The sequence below is a fragment of the Lissotriton vulgaris genome, chromosome 5 (assembly GCF_964263255.1).
Source record: "Lissotriton vulgaris chromosome 5, aLisVul1.2, whole genome shotgun sequence".
NCBI classification, from domain to species: Eukaryota; Metazoa; Chordata; class Amphibia; order Caudata; family Salamandridae; genus Lissotriton; species Lissotriton vulgaris.
The window spans coordinates 1,369,812,795-1,369,835,130 of NC_141693.1; positions in this window are offsets into that span (position 1 = coordinate 1,369,812,795).

Sequence of the window (22,336 nt, forward strand, 5' to 3'; positions counted from 1 at the left end):
CACAAGGGAGAATCTTGAAGAAGGAAATCTTGATGTCTTTCGCAGAAAGTCGGGTCTTGATTCCAAAGATGATCTAATTTGAACAGGGGGCCCGCTCCTATCTTTATACTAAGAAAAGGGGCTGACCCGGTGACTAGGTCCTGCCTATGGGTGGGACTAGGAAGGGGGGTGGTTACACCCCTCTGCCATGCGGGACTTTCCCCAGGCCAGGGGCTGGTGTGCCCCTGGAACTGGTTCTAACCGGCCTATGCGTAGTGAGCACCGGGGTGCCACTCAGCAGTCACCTTCCTGTAAAGCCCTGCCTACCCAGGATACACAAAACCATGTCTGGGACGGTGCTAGCACCGCCCCTGACAGTAAACCCTTTGTCCAGGCTCCCCTCGCTGGAAGGACTCCCAGCTGCAGGGGGTCAGACTCGTGTCTGTGGTGGCAGCATCCATTTTGTGGAGCTGAGGCTTCGTTTAACTTTAACCGGGGTTCACAGTTACATACATGTCGTGTCCCTCTAGAAGGGTGGAATGCTAACCCAGTCGCCAGAATTGGCGAGGGGTTAGTATTCCAATTCGTATGACACCTTACTCGACATGTTTTGATAAAGCAATACCAAAGTTAGCATTTAATCGCGAGGATTATAATGCACTTAAGAGTATATGGTATGCGATATCATGGAACAGCTATTAGGACTTGGTTCCGCCAGCTGCAGACCGGCTCAGCTCATGCCAGAGCACCATCTCACACGATTCCAAGCACTCTGCCTTCAGGATTGTTAAGGCCTGCCATAGGAGTGACTGATAGGAATCTGTGTGTCCATTTTAGGGTTAGATACAGGTATACTATATCTATAGCAAAGGGTGATTACACGACTTTGCCCCAGCTGTCATGCAGCCAGTTGTGTCAAATTTAGGAGGCCAGCCAGGGGTGGCATAATACATGCTGCAGCCCCTGGCAGCCCTGGGTACACCTATGCCCTGAGTTACAAGGTCTGATAAGGTGGCCCAGTACCAATTGGTAAATGCACCTAGGGTACATGTTGTAATTTAGAGAGAGAACAGCCAGGCTGTGGGTCTGATTGGCAGGCCCACAGCCAGAGAAAGTCGTAAACCAGTGAAACAAAAGCAAAAAAATCTGGGTGATCATAGGATTGCAGACCCTACTCTCCTACAAGAACATTCTTAACCGTATTTTGTGACAAAATTCAATGAATTCAGTTTTCATTTTTACAAAGTCAGTCTTCTTTGTGGGAACGAATGAAAGTCCTTTTGTAAGAATACTTTCTTCTGCACTAGTCAGCACTTTCTCCGATAAATTGAAGATGGGAGAGGCCCCTAATTTTTGTAGTCCTGTCTCCTTGTTGTCATCTCCCAAGGCTGGTTGTTGTATATCACTCGCCCTCTTGGTCTGGACTGACCTCTCCCTAAAAAAGACCCCTGTAGTTGGGGATTTCATTTCCTATTTCTGTTTGGATGCCCTTCACCACTATCCATCTCTCCACCAGAAGAGGATGAAGTGTCCGAAAAGGAAATAAACTGATTTTTTGATCTGCCTTGATTTTCTGATAAATATCTCAGAGAATCTGTTTTAGTATAAAAATCTGCTTGCAGAAATGTATAAACTGTATCCAACGAAAAGATCCTTTCAAACTGGTTGATTTTTTGAGTAATTGTATAGTCCTTAAACTCCAAGATTTCCTTATCCACTTTCTAATAAAGCTTTAGAGTCCGAAATAGTTTGATTGTTCTTGATTTCTGTTTCGAGTTCATAAATTTCTTCCAATTCTTTTTGTGAAATTCTGAGTGCTGTTTATACAGTGAGGACCATCAGGTCCCTACTGCATTTAGTTTCAATAAAACTAAAACCCTTTTTAAAAAGCGGGTCATCCGTGAAAATCACAGGAATATTCCGAATTTGAAGTCCTCCAGGTATTGTACCTTCTTTCAGATGTTTTCTAATAAGAAATGACCATGCAAGTCTGTCCTGATTTGTATTTTCTGTAGACGTAGCAACTTATTAGATTCATTTTGTGTTTTTGCTGATACACTTAAAGAAGCTGAAGTTTAGTTTATTAGGGGGCATGGGCCAAACCTTGCCCGGGTCAACCACCAGATTGCACAACGCCACCTCCCTGCCCTGGACAACGCTGATTTTTTTAAATCTCTGGTTCCCTCCCCTGAAAGCATGGTGGTGCAGGTTGCTGCAAGCAAGATTGCAACACGTTCCAAAGTACTTCCACCAATAGGGAGTCCAATTGAGTGGAGACATTCAGGAAACGTCTTTTTGGCCACCAGCCTGGTGCTTCAATCAGTAAGACTATTCCCACACCCTTTGGGATTTGCTGACTTAAGCCCACCCAGGTGTACTTGAAGATCTCCGACCTGCCCTCGCCCAGGCCATGCTTGCAATGGCTGTGACACAGACAAGTTCACAATTCATTGTGGCTTGGACACCACCATTCCATTCCATTAAGGAGGCTAATAACTATGTATATATGTCATTTCTTCCGTCATCCAAAGATCGACATGACATAGCAAGGCTATTATGCAGGAGATGGTAGTCCTGCTGAGTTTCCAAGAATCCTCATGCATAATGGATGAGGCTAGTTTGAAAGGAAAACCCCACATGACGACTGATTTACATATAGCTGGGTCCAAACTTGGGTGGCATAGTGGGCAAAAGAAAGATGGATTTAACCCAGATCTCTTGACTGGGGAGAATGTTTGAATCGTTTAGCTGTAGTGTAGTTCCTATATTCCCAATAGGCTCTGCGCATTGGAATAATATATCCTATAGATTTGACGTAGGACTGAGGTCAACTAGGTCTCAATCGAATATATTAAACTTAATTGTGAGTGCCAGCTAGCTCAGAGGTCACTAAAAACGTTCTGGAATAAACAAGAAGGGATTAGTTTCTGACAACCGCATAAACATGACAACTTTGTTTCCCCAAGAATAAACGTATCTTCAGAGTCATGGAAACGATAGATAGATATTTTACTCAATCGTGCATGATTCGTTTCATCAGATTTGCAGCGAAATAGAGAGACCGGCGTTTTCAATTAAAGGTTTTCTTGAACAGCCTTCTTTCTCTTGCAAGTAAAGTGAACTGCTACAATCGTAATACTGGCTGTAAAGTATAATGCATACAGCAAAAAGAGTATTATAAAATAATACTAAAAGCATTGTATGTTTTCTAAACCATAGATAAATACATAATTAAATAACAAAGGCTAGAAGTACTCAACTGGTGCTTCTAAAATACGTCTACCCCAATGCACCTAACCTAAGTCTAGTACAAGGGAATACGTAAGTGTGGTGTAGCATAGGTTTAGTTTCTTTGCCAAGAATCTATCCAAGATTTCTCTTAGGGTCTAATCAGATCCGTAACTTGGTTTTAGAATGAAGGAGGTCTGGTTTCTCGAGTCTCGGGACTCCATTTCCCAACACCCCGCGAGGGGAGCTTGGAAACACTGGAGCTGGATTTCTCAGCAAGAGAAAGGCATCCTCTCGATCAGTGCATCAGCTGGAGGGTCGGCTTCCTTCGGCACTTGCTGTAGCGAGCTGCTTCGGCAAGTAGATAATCGAGCTGCTTCGAACCACCATGTGTTTGCTAGGGCAAGTGTAGGCATATTAATACCTTGAAGGTGCCAAGTTTGACGTAAAGTCGGACATAATGTCCTCAAAGAACCCCAAAGGAATGGTAGTTCTTTGAAAACTCCATGAATTCCTGGACAAATCAATATTCAAGCAAGGGGATGTCCCTGACTGCTGAAGCAGAGTTTTCCAAGAAATCGTTGTGGCTTTTTGGAATGAGTGGAAGTAGGCATGCCTGTATTTGGACTGCATGGGTTATTTCTAAATATGGTTATGATTTCTATGCCTATATAAGGGCAATGTGAGTTGTACCTATATAAGGGCATGAATCAGTAAATTTTTCTCAGATCCTAAAACGCTATACAACACGCACACCACTTTATTATGTTCGATATTACTAAATTCTAAGCATTTTAAACCTATCTAAAGCATGATGTTTAAAAAAACCCCACCCAAAATACATAAATTCCATTCAAAATGGTTGTACACGAAAATGAGCATTTGTGCTTTACGCATTTTTAAAAAGCAATATTTTCATTCAAAGCATTAGTATGACATTGGAAATGATATCCGAATGAATCATGAAAGTACATTTATGAAATGTCTCTTAAATACAGAAGAAAAAGGTCAAGACCATTCCATGACAGAATATATAAACTGTTTAGGTTGTGGACCAGGTCAAATATTGTCTCTTGGAAGTGTTCAAAAGAATTCATGTTCTCTAAGAATAGTTCTACTTTAAGCAGATTACTTTGTGCCAAATAAAAGTTAAATTTGAAAAAAGTCAAATTGCAGAAAAATAGATTTCTAAATTTGGAAGTTTTGTTTTGAAAAGTGAAGGTCGAATACAGACTCCATAGAACGATGTGTGCTAATTTCAAAAGTCAGTCTCATTGTTTGGAGAAAACATAAAATCTTCTACTCTGGTAAAGAATTTGTCTACCACAGTAGGTGAAAGTTGGGCCACTTCATTAAGTAGACTGATTGCACAAAAATATGAAGCATCGGCTTCAACGCTAGCCGCATTAGCAATGTGAGATGGAGATGGTACATGGGTGCCTGTCGATCCACGTATCTCACCGTCAGCAGATTGCATCTGTGAAACCTCAATGAATGCCGTCATCAGGATTGGTAACCTCTGGGGACAACACAATGCATGAACCGTTACCAAGCCAAGAAAAGTATCCACATCTGTTGGAGGTGCTGATGGAAGTGTTAGACAGATGTCCAACACGCATTCTTCTCACATAGCAGGCATCGTAGAACAGGTAAAATGCAATCTTGCCAGATTGGTCTGAATGATAGAAACCACATGGTATTCAAATCTCTCAAACGAGCCAGGCTCAAAATCTGTATCATGCGCTCACGACATTTCATTGCCAGGAGAGTGCTCTCCATGGTAATCTGGATTTTGCTGGTGACCGGACTTGCCATATCAGAGCAGAAGCAACAAGAATAGTATTCCTGCTATGAGTCCCAAAATGAGAGGCAGGCTGCCGAACACAGAGTGCACGAAGTGTGGAAAAATGCCGAGGACTGCTTCAAAGGGTGCTAACATTCCCGAAAAAACTGTCTTAAATACATTTACAATACCACTGGTATCAGACATGTTCAAGATAGGACCTAACATTTCTGCAAAATGTATGGGGCAGTTTGTGGATAAAAGGGCATGTATCTCTGCAGAAGACCTTGCAACTTGTAGTTCATACGTCTCTTTGGACGAGGTCAGTGGCACAGTTTTTTGTAAAAGAATGGCTTTCATTCTGCTTAAATTATCAATTCGTATAGAAGAGATGTTCAGTTAAGGCCATAACGGCGACTCCCCCGTCTGTCTTAGTTTTAGGAAACAATTCTTGCATACAACAAGTGACCCTGGCTGACACAGTTACGAGATAGGCTATTCCTGGCAACGTTCCATAGCAGCTGTGATTATTCAACATAATATAGCTTCCGTTAGAAAGCTGCCTAAAAATTGGATCTCTTACTGCAGCTGGAGAACCTTGCAGGTGGCAGGATAAGTTGGTCGAAGAACCGTCACAGGCTCCATGTAAATTAATACCCTGACATAAGTGTACCGCTTAATGCGCTTTTGCAGTTTGTACCACTAAGAAATACTTCTTTTCCCCCACTCCAACATCTATGTGTATATGGTAATTCCCAGGTTGACTTGATGTATTCTTTACCCAACCTTTCATACACGTCAGCTGGTATATGTTTCAAACAATAATGAAAGTGGAAAATTGTGACAGGCAGAGTGATTGACCTAAGTATTAGCCATTCTGTTGCAGGTTTTTCTGAAACAGTTAATTGTAATCTTTCCAGTTTGTCAATGCTCAGTACCTTATAGTCTGCTCCTCTTTGTGCCAAAGTGATTTGTTTATCTGTAAGGTTAAATACAGAAAACAATGACGTGGTGTTCATTAGATGCCATGGCACGTATCCAGAATGACGATTTTGTAACGTCCAGCCTAAAAGCATTCTAGAACGTAATTGTGACTGTCCATGCTGTAGCATGAGCAATTCTGTTCCATTACTTCTGTGGCAGAGGATTCTATGCTGTCCAAAGAATAAATTCTGGATGACAGAGTTGTTAACCCATTGTCAACTACAGAGAGAGCTTTCTCTAAATTATTACGATCAATTTCTCGTATTCGTTCTGCAGTCTCTGCTTGTCGCTTTACAAGCTTCATTCTAAATGGCTTATATACCAGCGTATATAAAACGTTTATGACGCCGTTTCGCAGGACCTTGTAAGAAGTTCTTTAAATCAACGCCATCTTTAAGTAAAGATAAGTGTTGTTTAACCTCTGTGTGTGGATTTTTGTAGCCACTCCAGGCACAGTTTTCCTACACTGTATGTTGTTACTATCCCTGGATGTTGTCTCTGGACATATCTTGGATCTGGCCTAGCGAATGTAAACCCTTGTGTCTTATTCAGGAATCTATCTTGACAGTTGTTTGTGTCTGTGGGCCAGATTAACCATTTTTTCCAATCAGGATCAGTTCTGTTTTTAAGTAAAATTGATTTGACGTCAACCACCACCTCTCTAGTGTTTTTACTATCAGGTACAGGTGTAGGTATGAATGGTTTGTTTAAATCTTTTATCTTAGATAAGCCAAGACTAGATGTCTATTGGACAGTGTCATTCAAAAACATTATTTGTTCAGGGATAATGCAGGCTCTAAATAAAGCTTCTATTCCTTGCGCCTGCCAGTCTTTTGTGCCCCAGACAGTTTTTGTCTCAATGTTGTGTTTCCAAAAGTCGAAACCTAATGAAAACAGCTGAGCATAAAATGCCGCAGAATACATTTGCTTAGTATTAGTCAACATACTTTTCATTCCTGTCCTATTAACATTTTTAAAGAAAAAAGTTTCTGGATTTGAGGCATTAAAACCTGAAAAGTATGGAAATGTTTCATAGAATGTTTTTGAGCTACCCTTCGGTGGTGTTGGACCATGTTCCCATTGATTGAAAGTGTAAACATTTCTAGGGTTTGCAGATTTGTGTAAGTAATGATGACCATAGTGATTATAACAGTACATTTGTTAATAATCTGATGACCCTTTTAAGTATTCATGTTTTGTAAATTTTACAGACATCTCCAAGTATGACATCATATTATTAACTGTCTCAAAGTCCCAATCATCAGAAAATGTGCTGGGTGAAACAAAGCCACTCAAGGAAACCTTGAATGGATGTGGAATCTTCAACAGCTCTGCAGGGCCAAAGATGTCATAATCAGTTCTGTCCCAAGCTATACCACCAGGTATAGGAACGGCTGTGATGTTCACTGATGTCATGTCTCTTGGTTCACGATGAGATGATTTGTGTGGCTTGAGGAGCAAGTTGATGTTCTTACTTGCTGTGTACATTTTACTATATCTTCCATTCATCAGCATTCCCAAAATGTAATACAAGAATTAGCCAAAGTTGGAGAAAACGTATGCCTAGCACATTCCACAGTTCAACCCATGGTGAACCCAGATACGTTTTTTTAAGTTGCTGGTAGAGTTCTGTTACTTGCTGGCGTCTTTTCGGGCTCACTGGGATCCTCCGAAAACGTATCAAAGTTACTGAAATAGCCAGAAGCAGTTCTGTCAATTGTAGGTATTGCATCAGGATTACTTGAAATCACAGAGCTACCGGATCCTTTGTCATATTAGTATAGTCAGATGCTACATCATTGTAGACAGGAGTGTCTTGACTAACTATTATTTGGGTCTCAAGAGGCACATGTTCCATTGCATTATTGCTTAGTTCTTCTTTTCTTACTGTAGATTCCTCAAAGGTGATGAGTCTCCCAGTTTGAACCTCTTGGATAGTAGCCAGATTTGGTCGTCTGCTACGTCTTTGGAGTCCACTTGGCCTAGTACTTATGATTGGCCACATAATGTTATTTTACCAGGCCGATGGACGCAAACCTGTTATCCTTTCTTCCTGCAAGGGGCGGCAGTAACACTGTTCTTGATCCGTGGATTGCTAGCACAGGTACTGGTTTTCTGTAAGAAGGCCCAAATTCCTTCTTATCCGCAATCCTTTCTCTGACTAGATCCCCAATCTTTGGAACCCAGGCAGGCCTTGCTGGGATGGGTGCCCCTTCAGAGGTCGTTGGCTTCTGCAATGTGTTGCTTAGACTTCTCCTTGTTTCATTTAAGTCCTGCAAAATAGCCAAACGGTCTTTGATATCAAAGGGTTTTTGTTCTACGACTGAAGTGTGACGATCAAGGTCCTGGACAAGCATTCTAGTACCAAAAAGGATTTCATATGGAGTGATTCCACCCAGAGAATTTCTTGACAGATTATTTAAACTATGTTGGACGCTTATTAGATGTTTGACACACCTGTCACCCGAGCCGAAAACCCTAGCTGTTACAGATTGCTTTATGGCCCGTTTTTTTCTTTCCACTACAGAATTTCCCTCAGGATGGAATGGACTCTAATACCGCAATGCAACGCCCAGATTGGCCATGGCCTCTTTGTAAGCTCGAGAGCTAAACGCAGGACCATGGTCAGAATGTGGCGTGCCGACTGCGTATGTGCTGATAAAGAATTGCAAATATTTTATAACAGTTTGGGCGTCAGCCGAGTGCTGAGGCCACATCCAAATGAATCTTGAGCATGAATCCACTGCGGCCATGATATATTTATAGTTACCATCCCTCTGTAAGGGACCACAGTGGTCCAGGTAAACACACGCAAATGGTTTAGCTGAAATTAGAAGGGGCGTCTGCGCCGGGCGTTTCACTGTTGAAACCTTCATTTTTTGGCAGATTTCACATTCCAAAACATAGTTTCTGGTCTGTTTCCTCGTGCGTGGCCACCAGTATGTTTGTTTTAATAACCACACTGTGGCGGAAACACCTGCATGTGCAGAGGCGAGCCATTCATGTGCTGCTAAGATTAGTCCTAATCTATGTTCCATGTTTGGAATTACCCTATCCCCCACTCCAGGGATTCGAGCAAAAGGAACATTATTTGCATCAGTTATATATGAGTATTTGAGTGGAAAGCCTTTTGGTAAAGTTTTACCACTATCTTTGTTGGAAGCGGTGACAGCCTGCATTATTTTGCTGTCTATTTTTGTTTTCGAATGAGTGATTGCAGCTACGGAAGCAGTTTGCACAGCTGCCTTCGCTGCTTCATCAGCCAATGAATTCCCTGCAACGTGAACGCCATCACGCTGATGACTCGGCGTATGGATCACGTGAGTCTTTTGTAGTTCTTTCTGTAATTGAACTACTTGTTCCCAAAGATACTTATGCTTGATTGTGCGACCTTTTGCATCTTTGAAACCGTTTTGAACCCAGTTCTGCAAGTATTCATTGTAAGATTGCACGCAGTAATAGGAATCGCACACTTTAAGTGTGGGGAATTCGCGATCCGAATTGTCAAGCCCCATCTTGAATGCTTGTAGTTCAGCTCGCTGAGCTGGACAGTCTCCGAGATTGTGTTTTTGTGACAATGGGTCAGAATTTACCATCGTGCCAGCGACCTTCAACGATTGCGCATGCAGCACTATAAGCTTGTTTACCCCCAATTGCGGGCTGTGCTGATCCGGCTGTATAAATTATACATTCGTGTTGTTCTAGAGCCAGAATCTCAGCGGGCAGAGGACATTCTTGTTCGTATTGTAGAAATTCTTGTGTTTTTCAAGTAGGGGTCAAAAACGTATTCAACGTCTGTTGCAAAAAGAGTTAACCCATTGTATCTATCTTGGATGTAAAGCCTTTGTATTCGGAATGCTTGCTTTTGTCACTGCCTCTAAGGCAGGTGTAGGACTAACAACCATCATGCTTTTTTACTGTGCGAGGGCTCTCTCTTGCTACTGCAGTTTGAACTGTGGTCAGATTTTTTTCTGTAGAAGTGAATTTCATTTCAGCTTGTGTGTACAAGTGTGATTTATAGGCAATTGGTACTTTTTCCCCTTCACTAAAGGTTAAGTACGTGAATCCTCATCTTCCTGGGATGATTTGGATTACAAGGTTGCGTACATTTACGCGTATCTATAAATGTGTTGTTGCTAACATGTCTGTTTGCACTGAACACAAAATTTCTGTGTGTTTTTGAGTCCAATTAGTTGTTTTAAAATCAGGTTTGCTTAATTCGTAGAGAGGTTTAACCCTTTCTCCGTAATTTAGAATGTATGTTCTTCCGAAAGTCAGGAAACCTAGAATTGACTGAGTTTTTCCACGTTTTGGAGGTTGGAGCACTGCACACTTTTCTAAAAGGTTGGCTGCCAGACTTTGCCTTCACTTCATAGGACGTTGAGGTGGGCAATTCTTGATTTTTAAAGTTGAATTTGTACCCTTCAGATGCGAAGCCAAGTATTATGGTGTTCACTCTGTTCAAGTACCTATCCAAGTCATCGTCTGTTAGATAGATGTCATCGACATAAGATAATGCCTCATCATCATACGTTTGTAGTAACTTGGTTACTCTAGCTGAAAATAACCCTGGACTATTCTTGAATCCCTGGGGGAGACGACAGAAGTGTACCTGTGTCCCCATAATTGAAAAAGTGGTCAAGTACCTGCTTTCAGGTGCAATGTTTTGACAGAAGAAACTGTTAGAAATATCTAATGTGGTTTTATAATTTTTACGCACAATGTTATTCATTAGTGCTGCACTATGTGCATTTTGTACTTCAAAGGTTTTGCAACAAGAGTTTAAATGTCTGTAGTCCAAAGCTAGACAATATGTATTGTCTGGTTTAGAGACAGGAAACAAAGGATTGTTCATTGACGAGGTGCATGTTTCAATCCCCCCTTGGGATTTGTGCACTTTTCATGAGGGTAAAAAGCACCCCACAAATGGGAACGAGCAAAACAAGCACGATCCTAATAATCGTGGGCCCCTCTGGTTTGTTGTTAAAAGTGCGGATAAGAACCAAAAAGCGCCTTCTATTCTTGTCACCATTCCAAGTGACAATCCAACAGCAGGGAAAAGTGACCACAAGAGTTATAGATAAGTAACAACAAAGGCAGATAGAAACATTCACGATCAAACACAACCAACAATAACTAAGGACAATAATGTTATGCAAAAGAACTTAGAAATAACTAATGCGGAAAGGATAAGTCCATGCCCTGAGGTTGCCTCCATGGAATATGTGCATCACTCAGAACCGGTTGGTCCAAAACGAACAGGCCGTGAAGTAAAGACCAGTGGATCAATCACGCAAATCCAGTAGAAAGACAGCCACTTGGGATCAAGACGACATCATAGCACTACAGGAAACATGGCTAACAGAGCCAATTGATGTACCAGGCAGATTATGCTTCCATGTGAGTGCGACTCGCCCCAGCGTTATGGGCGTGCTAGGAGGGGGACTTTCGGTATACTTATCTACTGCACTGAAGATCAACGCCTCTCAATTGGCCGCATCGGCACCTGGCATGCAAATTATTAAATTGGAGATTGTAAAAAAGAGCAAAACTAGAACCCTCATTTTAATCAACATATATGCCCACCCGACAAGCGCAACTAAAAAAGAACTCTTCCAACGTGTTGTCAAATTTGTATCTAACATCCGTCTTGAACAACCGAGCTGGGAGATTATTGTCACAGGAGATTTCAACACAAATCTCCTACATCATCCGGAAGAGGAGGACAATATTGCTGCTGCAAATGAACTGTGGGATGTTGAACTCCAGGAGATTCCATTGGTTAAGAAGACAGACAAAGTGGGTAGGCAGTTGATGTGGGACCTTGAACGCCTCAGACTACGGGTAATAAATGGAAGAGCCAGCCAGAATAAACCCCCTGCTACCACCTATACAGGCTACAATGCAAACTCTATCCTAGACTACACAATAGTAACACTACCCCTGCTAAGTCTTATCAAAAACTTCCAAATACTCTGCTCACTAGACAGTGATCACTCAATGCAACACATTGAGATGAAACTGACCACCTCTAGGCACTTAAAAGCACCAACAATAGCAGGTTCAACCACAACAATCAATCTAAAGCGTTTAAGGTGGACTAGCAACACACTTTCTCAAATAGCGTTAGACGCTAAGAAGCAACTCAAAACGTTCACTAAAGAGAAGGACCTGTGCTCAGAAACTTGGTCTGACTTTTTGGAGAAGCTACCTAGGACTAGTACCTACTCTAAAGGGAAGACCTTTCTTAAGGCCGACACTAAACTCACAAAAACTCCACTTTCAATGAGAAGGTACTTGCAGAAGCTCACAAGACGAGCACAAGGTCAATGGACAAACCCAAGTATCTGGCAAGAAGTTCAAAAAACAAGAAAACATTACAAGAAACTTATCTGGATAGAAAAAAGGAACCAAGCAGATGACTTCTGGACTAAATTGCTGTACAACATAAAAAAATCAGACTCTAGGGCCTTTTGGATGCAAGTCAACTCCATGAATAGAACAACTCAACCTATAAGTATGACTTGTATCTCTGAAAATGATTGGGCCTAACACATAGTCGATACCTTTTCGATTAAGTCACCAACATACCTGACTACAACCGCAATAACCGTAAGTGAAACATCAAGAATAGTTGACCAAGAAAGCATGTCTAATTCAAATTTTAGTTCCAACAACTTAATCATCCATCAGGAAGGCTCAGGTCAACTATAGCTGCCAGATGTTGAATGTCAAATACTAAAAATAATCAAGAAAAGCAAGCAAGATTGTGCACCAGGACCAAACGGCATCCCGCAGGCAATTTATAAAGAGGACCCCCAGTTCTGGGCCTGTTGATTCAATCTCCTGTTTCGATCAATAAGTAACACAGGTCGAATCCCGGAAAGCAGGAGGGGTGCTATCATCAATCCGATCTTCAAAGGGGGAGATCGTAAAAATCCAATTAACTACCGCCTGATAGCCCTTATTGATGCGGAAGCAAATACTATGCATCCCTGGTGCTAGCAGATCTAGCACAATGGTCGGATTAGAACAACAAAATCCTGTTAAACCAGACAGGATTCCGTCGCGGAACTGGCACTATGGCAAACGCAATGGCACTGTGCCTGATAGCCGAAAAAAGTCTACAAAACCATCAGGAGCTTTACACCTGTTTTGTGGACTTTAAGGTGGCCTTTGATCGTGTCAGCAGGAAACTATTATGGGCCAAATTGAAGCAGCAGGGCCTGCCAGACTCAATCCTAACGCCAATCATCGACCTGTACATTAACACTTTGATGCAGGTTAAGATTGACAATGGACAGCGGTTAACCCGAAAGATTGCCACCTTTGATGGATTAAAGCAAGGCTGTGTGTTGGCCCCATCTCTTTAATTTATTCATGGCCGATCTAACAGTAAGCCTGGACCAGACCAATGCTCATCCACCGCGGCTAGGAAACCTCTGTGTAACACATCTATCCTATCCCGACGATGTGGTGTTGCTAAGCCAGACAAGAATAGGCTTGCAACGCCTACTGCAAGAACTGTCCAGATACACAAAACAGAATCTACTAGAAATAAACAGCACAAAAACAAAAACCATGGTTATAACTCGACGCCACAAAGCACCACCAATCTTCATGATAGATAATGTCAAGCTAGAAGTGGTGGAAAGTTATAAATATCTTGGGATACAACTGGACAAGCGTTTCAATTTCTCTGCACACCACAACGACATTGAAAAAAAGGGCATTGCACTGTTGCATGCTTTTAACACCTTAGAGACCAAACTTTAAGGACCTCTGGTTTCCCCCCTGCTCACAGTAATGAAAGCTAAGCTACTCCCAACAATAGCTGACGGGAGTGTATTACATCACGGCAATAGCGCATGACAAAGTACAAATGCAAATCTACAAGAGCCTATATGCGTTACCAAGCAATGCATCAACCGCACAAGTAAGACTTGAATTTGGCTTACAATCACAAGTGTTGCTGAAAAAGTACGAGACTGTCAAATTTTGGTACGATGTCTGGATGAACCAGGATATTGCGGTCTAGCGTGCCATGTGGGGAACAATTCACAGGCGTCCCAACACCGCCTTTGCCAAATATCTCAAACTGTCATTAGAATCAACTGAGTTGGTTGCTCTTTGGGAAACCAAACTTCCAGTACAGGAATTTAAACAGGTGGTAAAGAAGGCGGCCAAAAGGCATTCGTTGCTTAACGATAAACTAACCTTCAGTCATCGAACCCACGCTTGGATGACAATCCAATCTTATAAAAAACCTGTACCGGCAGCCTACCTAGACCTTGCTTTCTCACCATTCATCAAACGCAAACACCTCAACTTAAGGTTGGGTAGCTTCCCAACGAATGCTGACCAACCTAAATGGAAGCCCCAAGAAAGTGAGGAATCTGATCTATGTGGCGCAAGAAGACAGGAATTCACCCATTTGATTTGTATTTGCCCGGCCCTGATTCAGGAACGTCGGAGTTGGTTAAAAGCCAAAGTTAATAAACTTGGAATTCGCACTTGCCGGTCTGCGATTGTACAAATTAATTAATTAATTAATTGTGGGTTTATATAGCGCTAGGATAGACTCCCGGAGGAGTATCTCCGCGCTTCGACCGCTGCGAAACCCTTCCTGGCTTCCCTGAGAGATGGTCCCTTAAAGGGTATCTCCAGGGTGAGACCAGGCATCCCCGGCGGTCTGGTGGGGCCGTTAGTGCAGATGAGGCAAGCTTATGCCCAGAGTTGCCGAGTGTGATCGCTGATCAGAGTGGGCACCGAGGCGAGAGAATTATCGAGTCCGCTGACCCTGGTCCAGAAACCTGCCGCGTCGGGAATCGAACCCTGGTCCCGGGCCGTCCTCTGCTCTCGGGTCTGCCGCCTCTAACCAGTGAGCCACACTACTGCTCAGTAGACCCACAACTTATTTGCAAAGCAGACAAACGTATTACCAACTTCGAGAAAAAGAGAATATCATTGGCAAAAACTTGAACCAGCAATATATTCATATTTAAAAAAAATTATTGACTGCTTTATTTTACAATATTTTAACTTTTATACAGCGGTGTTAACTTTCTGCTTTTTAAACATTGTGATATTTAGTATTTTGTAATGGTTTTTATTAACTATACAATAAAGTTATTCACTACCCTTGGCATTCAAGTTGATCTAATATCTCCCTGACCTGTTTTTTAGCTTCTTGCTAAACTGGATTTTATAGTGAGGAGAATCCTCATCCCATCCTACATTATTTTTATATAATGCTGAAGCCTGGGTTACAGCCTATTTTTTGGCAAAGGTGTATTTTAAGTCAGTTGGAATATGTATGGAGAAGGCTGTCATAATGGTGCCTTCGCCATGTGGGCACTCCCTGACAAATTTTTGTGGCCAGTCTTTTTCAGCTAGAAGGCTGTCATAACCCTTAGAGAGCTTCTCTCAAAAGAGTGCTCTTATTTTCCTAGTTATGTCCCCCTCCATCTGGAGCGTTACTTAATATAACTTATGGGCTACACTAACCCTGGTATCGACAGTTTCAACTTGAATGTACTCATTCAAGTCCACTGTCTCCAGATAATCCTTCAAGATCTTGCGAGCTATTGTGGCTTCTGCTGCGCTGTCCAGCATTGTCTGGGCCCACTCCTCGTTCTCGAGTTGTGTCCTCAAGATCCTCTGCATGTCTGATTTTTAGAACTGCTACCTTCTTTTTGGTGAATTGAGCTTTCTTATTTTTTTGTCTTTGGACTTTAAGCGTTCTTCCTTGTCTTCTGACCGCCCTCTTCTTTCCGATTTCTGTGAGGAAGTCTGAAAGGTACGAGAGGAATGTGTATCGGTATCTTGATATCTATCAGGTTTTCTCAAATTATCCCTGTTCCTTAGGTTATACCTCTTTTCAGAGGGCTCTTTTTGAGGAGACCTTCCTCTGGACTGAGAACGTTTCTCTTTAGAATTTTGTTTTGTGTTTTCCCACTTCTTTTTAGGAGTGGTGAGAGTGTTTTCAATAAAGACCTTTTCAGGACTCTCCGTCAGTTGGGGTTTGACTGGTTTCCCACCCAAACTAGCTCTACCTAATTCTTCATAGAATTTTTCAATTATTCTAGCCAGTTCATATGGTTGCTCAGTTGAATCAAATTCTCTTAATTTTTGGCGGATCGCCACGGATGCTGCCTCACCTTTAATACTAGCTGATATTATAGCTGAGACCTCTTTAAAATCTGTCAGTAGTTTCATACCCAGATTTAAAGCAGGCTCTGCCCCGTATTTATTTTGAATCTGTTTCAGGACATCTGGTATTACCGCCATAGACTGAACACCATGTGTTTTTATGTAGATTGCAGCAAAGACTGTACCCCAAGTGTCACAGTCCTCCAGGTGTGGTGTGATCCCCATTGGTAAACAGATGGTTAGAATTCGGTGTTTCTCATGAGGGGTAGTATCAGGAAATACTGCCTCGATTTGAGTAATTTTTTTATCTATCCAGAATGGAATTTGTTCCCTTTTTGCAGGAAATTTACCAATGACTGATTGTATAGTCTGTGGCGGGATTTTATTTGTATTCCCCTGGCAAGGGGTTTGCTTGGGAATCTTTATAGGAGGTTGGACTGCTAGAGTCCGCATGACATATTGAACTAATTGTCTATAGATTTTGATTAGCTCCTTTAGTTGAACTAATAATTCCTCGCCTGACATTTCTTCAATGGCAGGATGTGGTGTATAGCTGGCTAGTACCGGCCATGTTGCTCCTGGTCTACCTAGTGGACCGAGCCTGGTAATGTGATTTTGATGTTGTAGGGAGCCTCTAAACCAGAGCTGGTGCTCTTGGTAAGTTAGTGGAATTTCAATGTCCTCGAAAGAAACGTATTCCGTTGGATGATCCTCCACTTTGTAGAAGTGAAACATATGTGATACTGCATTTGCTTCAGGGAAGACTATCCATGAATAGAATACCTCTGTCTGCCGATATTCGTGTGCCTCTATGACAAAAATTACCCTACCACTTCTTGATGATAGGCCATTTGTTATAAGCTTTATAGTGATGACTTTCCTTAGGTTTTCCGGGATGATTATCGTATCCGGGTCGTTTTGTTGGAAACCTTTGATGTCTAAACCCGGTTGGGCTGTAGCCCTACCGTTCTCGTTTTCCGTCATTTTTTAATGAAAGTTTGCAGAGCAAGTTTCGAGGAAACCATAAGGTGCACAATATTTTGGACCACTGTATCCTTCAACGTTGAACAAACCAAAAACTATTACATAGGATTTTCGTCCTACTCAGTTATGGAGGATATTTTATCCTTTTACCCACTCCAGACGTCTATTGGAGTATTTTACGCGAAAAAGGGGTCTCTGTGAAAAGCACGACTGAGTTACTCTAGTATCTAGTGTTAAATTAGTGCCTTACCAAACGTTGGGCGCCATGTTGTGTAGTTCCTATATTCCCAATAGGCTCTGTGCATTGGAATGATATATATTATAGATTTGACGTAGAACTGAGGTTGACTAGGTCTCTATTGAATATATTAAACTTAATTGTGAGTGCCAGCTAGCTTTGAGGTCACTAGAAACTTTCTCGAATAAACAAGAAGGGATTAGTTTATGACAACCGCATAAACATGACAACTTTGTTTCCCCATGAATAAATGTATCTTCAGAGTCGTGGAAACAATAGATTGATGTTTTACTAGTCAATCGTGCATGCTTCCTTTCATCAGAGTTGGAAAGAAATAGAGAGACAGGCGTTTCCAATAAAAGGATTTATTAAACAGTCTTCTTTCTCTTGCAAGTAAAGTGAACTGCTACAATCGTAATACTGGCTGTAAAGTATAATGCGTACAGCAAGAAGAGTATTATAAAATAATACTGTAAAAGCATTGTATGGTTTCTAAACCATAGATAATACATACATAAATAACAAAGGCTAAAACTACCCAAATGGTGCTTCTAAAATACGCCTACCCCAATCTACGTAACCTATGTCTAGTACGAGGGAATAAGTAAGTGTGGTGTAACATAGGTTTAGTTCCTTTGCCAAGAATCTATCCAAGATTTCTCTTAGGATCTAATCAGCTCCGTACCTTGGTTTTAGAATGAAGGAGGTCTGGTATCTCTTGTCTCGGGACTCGATTTCCCAACACCCCGCGAGGGGAGCTTGGAAACACTGGAGCTGGATTCTCAGCGAGAGAAAGGCAGCCTCTCGGTAAGTGCATCAGCTGGAGGGTCGGCTTCCTTCGGGACTTGCTGTAGCGAGCTGCGTCTGGCAAGTAGATAGTCGAGCTGCTCCGAACCACCGTGTGTTTGCTAGGGCAAGTGTAGGCATATTTATACCTTGAAGGTGCCTAGTTTGACGTAAAGACGGACATAATAATGTCATCAAAGAACCCCAAGGGAATGGTAGTTCTTTGAAAACTCCATGAATTCTTGGACAAATCAATATTCAAGCAAGGGGATGTCCCTGACTGCTGAAGCCGAGTTTTCCAAGAAATCCTTGTGGCTTTTTGGAACACGTCGAAGTAGCCATGCCTGTATTTGGAATGCATGGGTTATGTCTAAATATGGTTATGATTTCTATGCCTATATAAGGGCAATGTGAATTGTCCCTATATAAGGGCATGAATCGGTAAATTTCGCTCGGATCCTATACCGCTATACAACACAGCATTCTATCCATCATTTGTTGCAGTTACACATCTGAACCAGTTAAGCTCATTTACTGCCTTTAAAGTGAGTAATGAATTGGGGTCCAACTTTTTACTGTCTTCTTTTTCTTTTGAAGTCAGGGGTTGAACGTCTGTTGCTCCTCCACGCCAAGTCGCTGTAGAGCATCCAGGATGATTTGTTCTCTTTGTTTTTCTATCTTGTTAGTGCTTGGTCTTCCTGGTCGTTTCCAACATCCTAAAGCATTTGCTCGAAAGGGACAGAGTCTTTGTTGCAGTCCTGACTATTCTTCCTGAGTAAGTCTTTTTCCACAAGTTACTTGTATTTGGAGGAATTAATTTGCCACCTTTTTGACAGCATATCCTTGTGGCCACGGTCTAATCTAAGTAGTATTGGAGAGTGTACAGAACCTGAAACTAGAAAAAAGCCTGTTTAAGTACAGTACCCATGGATACATGTACTTGTTTTTGAAGGATGAGCTTTCCCCCATAGGACCAGCAAGCCATCCTCTCTAATGATGGCATTACTGTCATTTAGATTGGCTGTGTGTGGTGCACTGCTCTTAATCTGCACAGGGTAAGATGCCAATAGCCGACTATGATAACAAGTGACAACCCAAATTTCTCTATAAGTTTTGATAGTTGAATAAAGAGTTTGCAGCATAATCTAAAACCACTATAAACTTGAAGCCAATCATGTCAGTTTTACAAATCCATACCTTTCCTTAGGTCCTCTCCAAGTCTTAAACTTTTAAGGAGTTTGCACTACAGAGATATTCTTGCAGACTATGTTGACCCCAGATTTTCAGGAGCTGGATGATGTAGATTAGGAATTAAAGGATAGGGTATCAGGGCTTTTGACGGCCACCTTTCTAACTCATTCTCTTAAGCTTTCCAGATCCTGGGGGTGAAAGTCGTTTTTGAGCAGTCATCCCACCCCGCAGCAACCACCTTTCCAGTTAGTACAAACCATACAGCAATTGCTATTTTTTTTTAAACAAACTTTATTCATCAATTTTCACAATAGACGCATGGTTCTGTACTCCAGAGACCACTGCAGTATCGCGTTACACAATTACAAGGCAGCAATTGACTCTTTTGGGAAAAACAATGCAACCAGCATATTTGGCAAACATAATTTAGAATAACAGCCCTCCGTACCCCAACTGTGCACCCACTCCCCCACAACCCCCCCCCCCCCCCTCCCCCAGCAATTGCAATTTTTTTACTCTTTTTGTCTGATGGGTGGATCACAGGGATGCTAGTTTTCTACTTTATTCCGTTGGTTTGTCCACCTGGAAGCCACTTTGATTTTGCCTCCCTTCACCATGAGCTTCTTTTGAGGGGTGGCCTTTATCTTGGAGGAGGAGGTCCTGGATTTGCTTTAGAGAGAGGCTATTAAAGTGGTGCTTATAGAAAGGAGATGCAGAATCTGGTCCTTCTGGCCTTGAATGTGCAGGATTGTATAGTTTCCCAGGATCTCGAGGGTGCCTATTTCCTCCTACCACACTGGCTTTACCTCTGCTTCACGGTGAGATCACTGTCGGAGGGATGGTCGGAAATGAAAGCTAGGAGGCCGAAGAATGGTGATAAGTGGTTTTATTGAAGTTTAGGACAACAGAGTTATTGAGCGTATTAGGGAGTGTCTTTAGTTGTTTGGGAAGGTGATTACTGTCCAATATAAGGGAGGGCGTGGCTGAGCACGCAATGGTGGCGGACGTGCCTGGGTAGAGCTCCGTAAGAAGCTCCCCTAGTACAGGTCATTTCTCTGCCAAAATTATCCATTTTGGCCTGAAATCATCAGCGAGGGAGTCTGAAGCACCCTACTCCCGGCTGCTGCAGTTTTAAACCGATTGCTCTTACCGGACTGCCCCAGCGGTGAGAAGTCCTGGTTGTCCCGCCTGCGGACGCTTTTGGCCGGCGTGGGGAAACACCTGAGGTCGGGGACCCAACTAGCCTGCTAGGCCCTGTGGCTGTGAACAGTGTCCCAATGCTATTGGCGGAACCTGACCACCCCCTGTGCCCATCTCGGAGGAAAAGGGTGACACCGATGGAGGCGTGATGCGATTGGCCCCCCGCTGACTGCCATGTGGAGAGGTTCGCGACCGGAGATCCCCCACTGCAGCTTGCTATGGCGTTGAGCTCACCGGATTTTGCCTGTCTACAACGAGGGAGCCTGAGGTGCTCCTCCCTTGCCTGGCGGGATCTGGAACCGACCACTTGCCCTGGACTGCTCCGCTGAGTCGGAGGTACGATACCCCTGTCTGCGGCCTCTTCCGGTCGGCGTCGGCAGCCACCTGAGACCGGGGATGCGTCCTGTCTGCAGGGCCCTGCGGAGACCGGGCGTGACGGGGATCGCTTGGCGCCACAACGCTTTGGCCAGAGCCTTGCTGGATGCTGCGCTCAGTGGTGAGTGAACATTAACTTCCCTACCGCGGCAGAGACTCAGAACCGCCTGTGGTTCAGGCTGAGGGAGGCGACGCTGGGAGTGTATTGCACCTGGCTCCCCTCCGACTGCTTAGCGAGTGAATTTGGGCCTAGACCTCCACTTACACTGGCGACACGAACGGGGACACGACTGAGGGGGTGAAGTTGGGACTCTCTCTGCCACTTGCCCATGTCTGGCACTGACGCACTTTTGGGGTACTTCATTACACGGAACCCGCCCTGAGCCCAAGTGCACATTGAAGACCTACCTTACCAGTGGGACGTAGATGCGCTCTGAGCGCTGCATCCACTGAACCATAGTCCTGCGGTGGCAGAGGCGGACCCTGATGTTGTTGTGGCTCTGCTGTGGCGCTTGCCCATGCACACTGCGATCTTCCACATAACTGCGGTGAACGTGCGCCCGAATATGGACTGGGCTACTGGTTGCACGGGGGAGCTGGCACATGAGCTAAGAAGCGGGAGAAGGTGCAGTGAAAACCGCTAGCTGACCTCCCTTGTGCGCTACAGACACTACCTACTGCGGCGGCCGGGTGTGCACCTGGCAGATAGAGCCGCCCCTCTTGGATTGCACCCACCCCTGCACTAGATCCCTACTCCAGGCATCTGCTCGCCGGCTGGCTGCACCGTTAGCCCCTCCTTACACCTGGGAAATAGCGCGATCGGCTCGGGACTGATACACCTTCTAGCAGCGGCCGGTCCTACCGTAGGCATATTTGCGGCATGTCCGCAGGGCACAGTAGTGCTCCTTTGCAGTTGAACTGTGTCACCCCCACGGCAAGCCTTTCTTTGCGGGTTACATAAGGAGAATCTTCGGAACGTACTCTTGACTAATCACTTCGGTGCCTCCCATGTCTGTGGGACCTAAGACAAGAGCTTGAACCGGTGGCGCGCAGGTGAAGGGGAAGATGGCGAAGCAGGCCTAACTGGACCAAACCGCCTCCAAACTGGACACTATGCTGGCGGCAATGGAAAGACTGGAGGAGTCGATGCAACTGGCCCGCACCTCCTTAGAGACTAAAATTGACAGTGTGGCCATAGATCTGACACACCTTCGAGCTGACCACAAAAAACTCTCTGAACGGACGACAACCCTGGAGACTACAATGACAGATCTGTCTCCCAAGATCACTCAGATGGACAAACATGTTCAAGATCTTCTTAACAGGGTGGAGTTCCTGGAAGATCGCGCAGAGGATGCAGAAGGGCGGGCGAGAAGAAACAACATCCGCATAGTGGGCCTGCCGGAGAGGTGGGAACCTAGAGAAGCACCGGAACA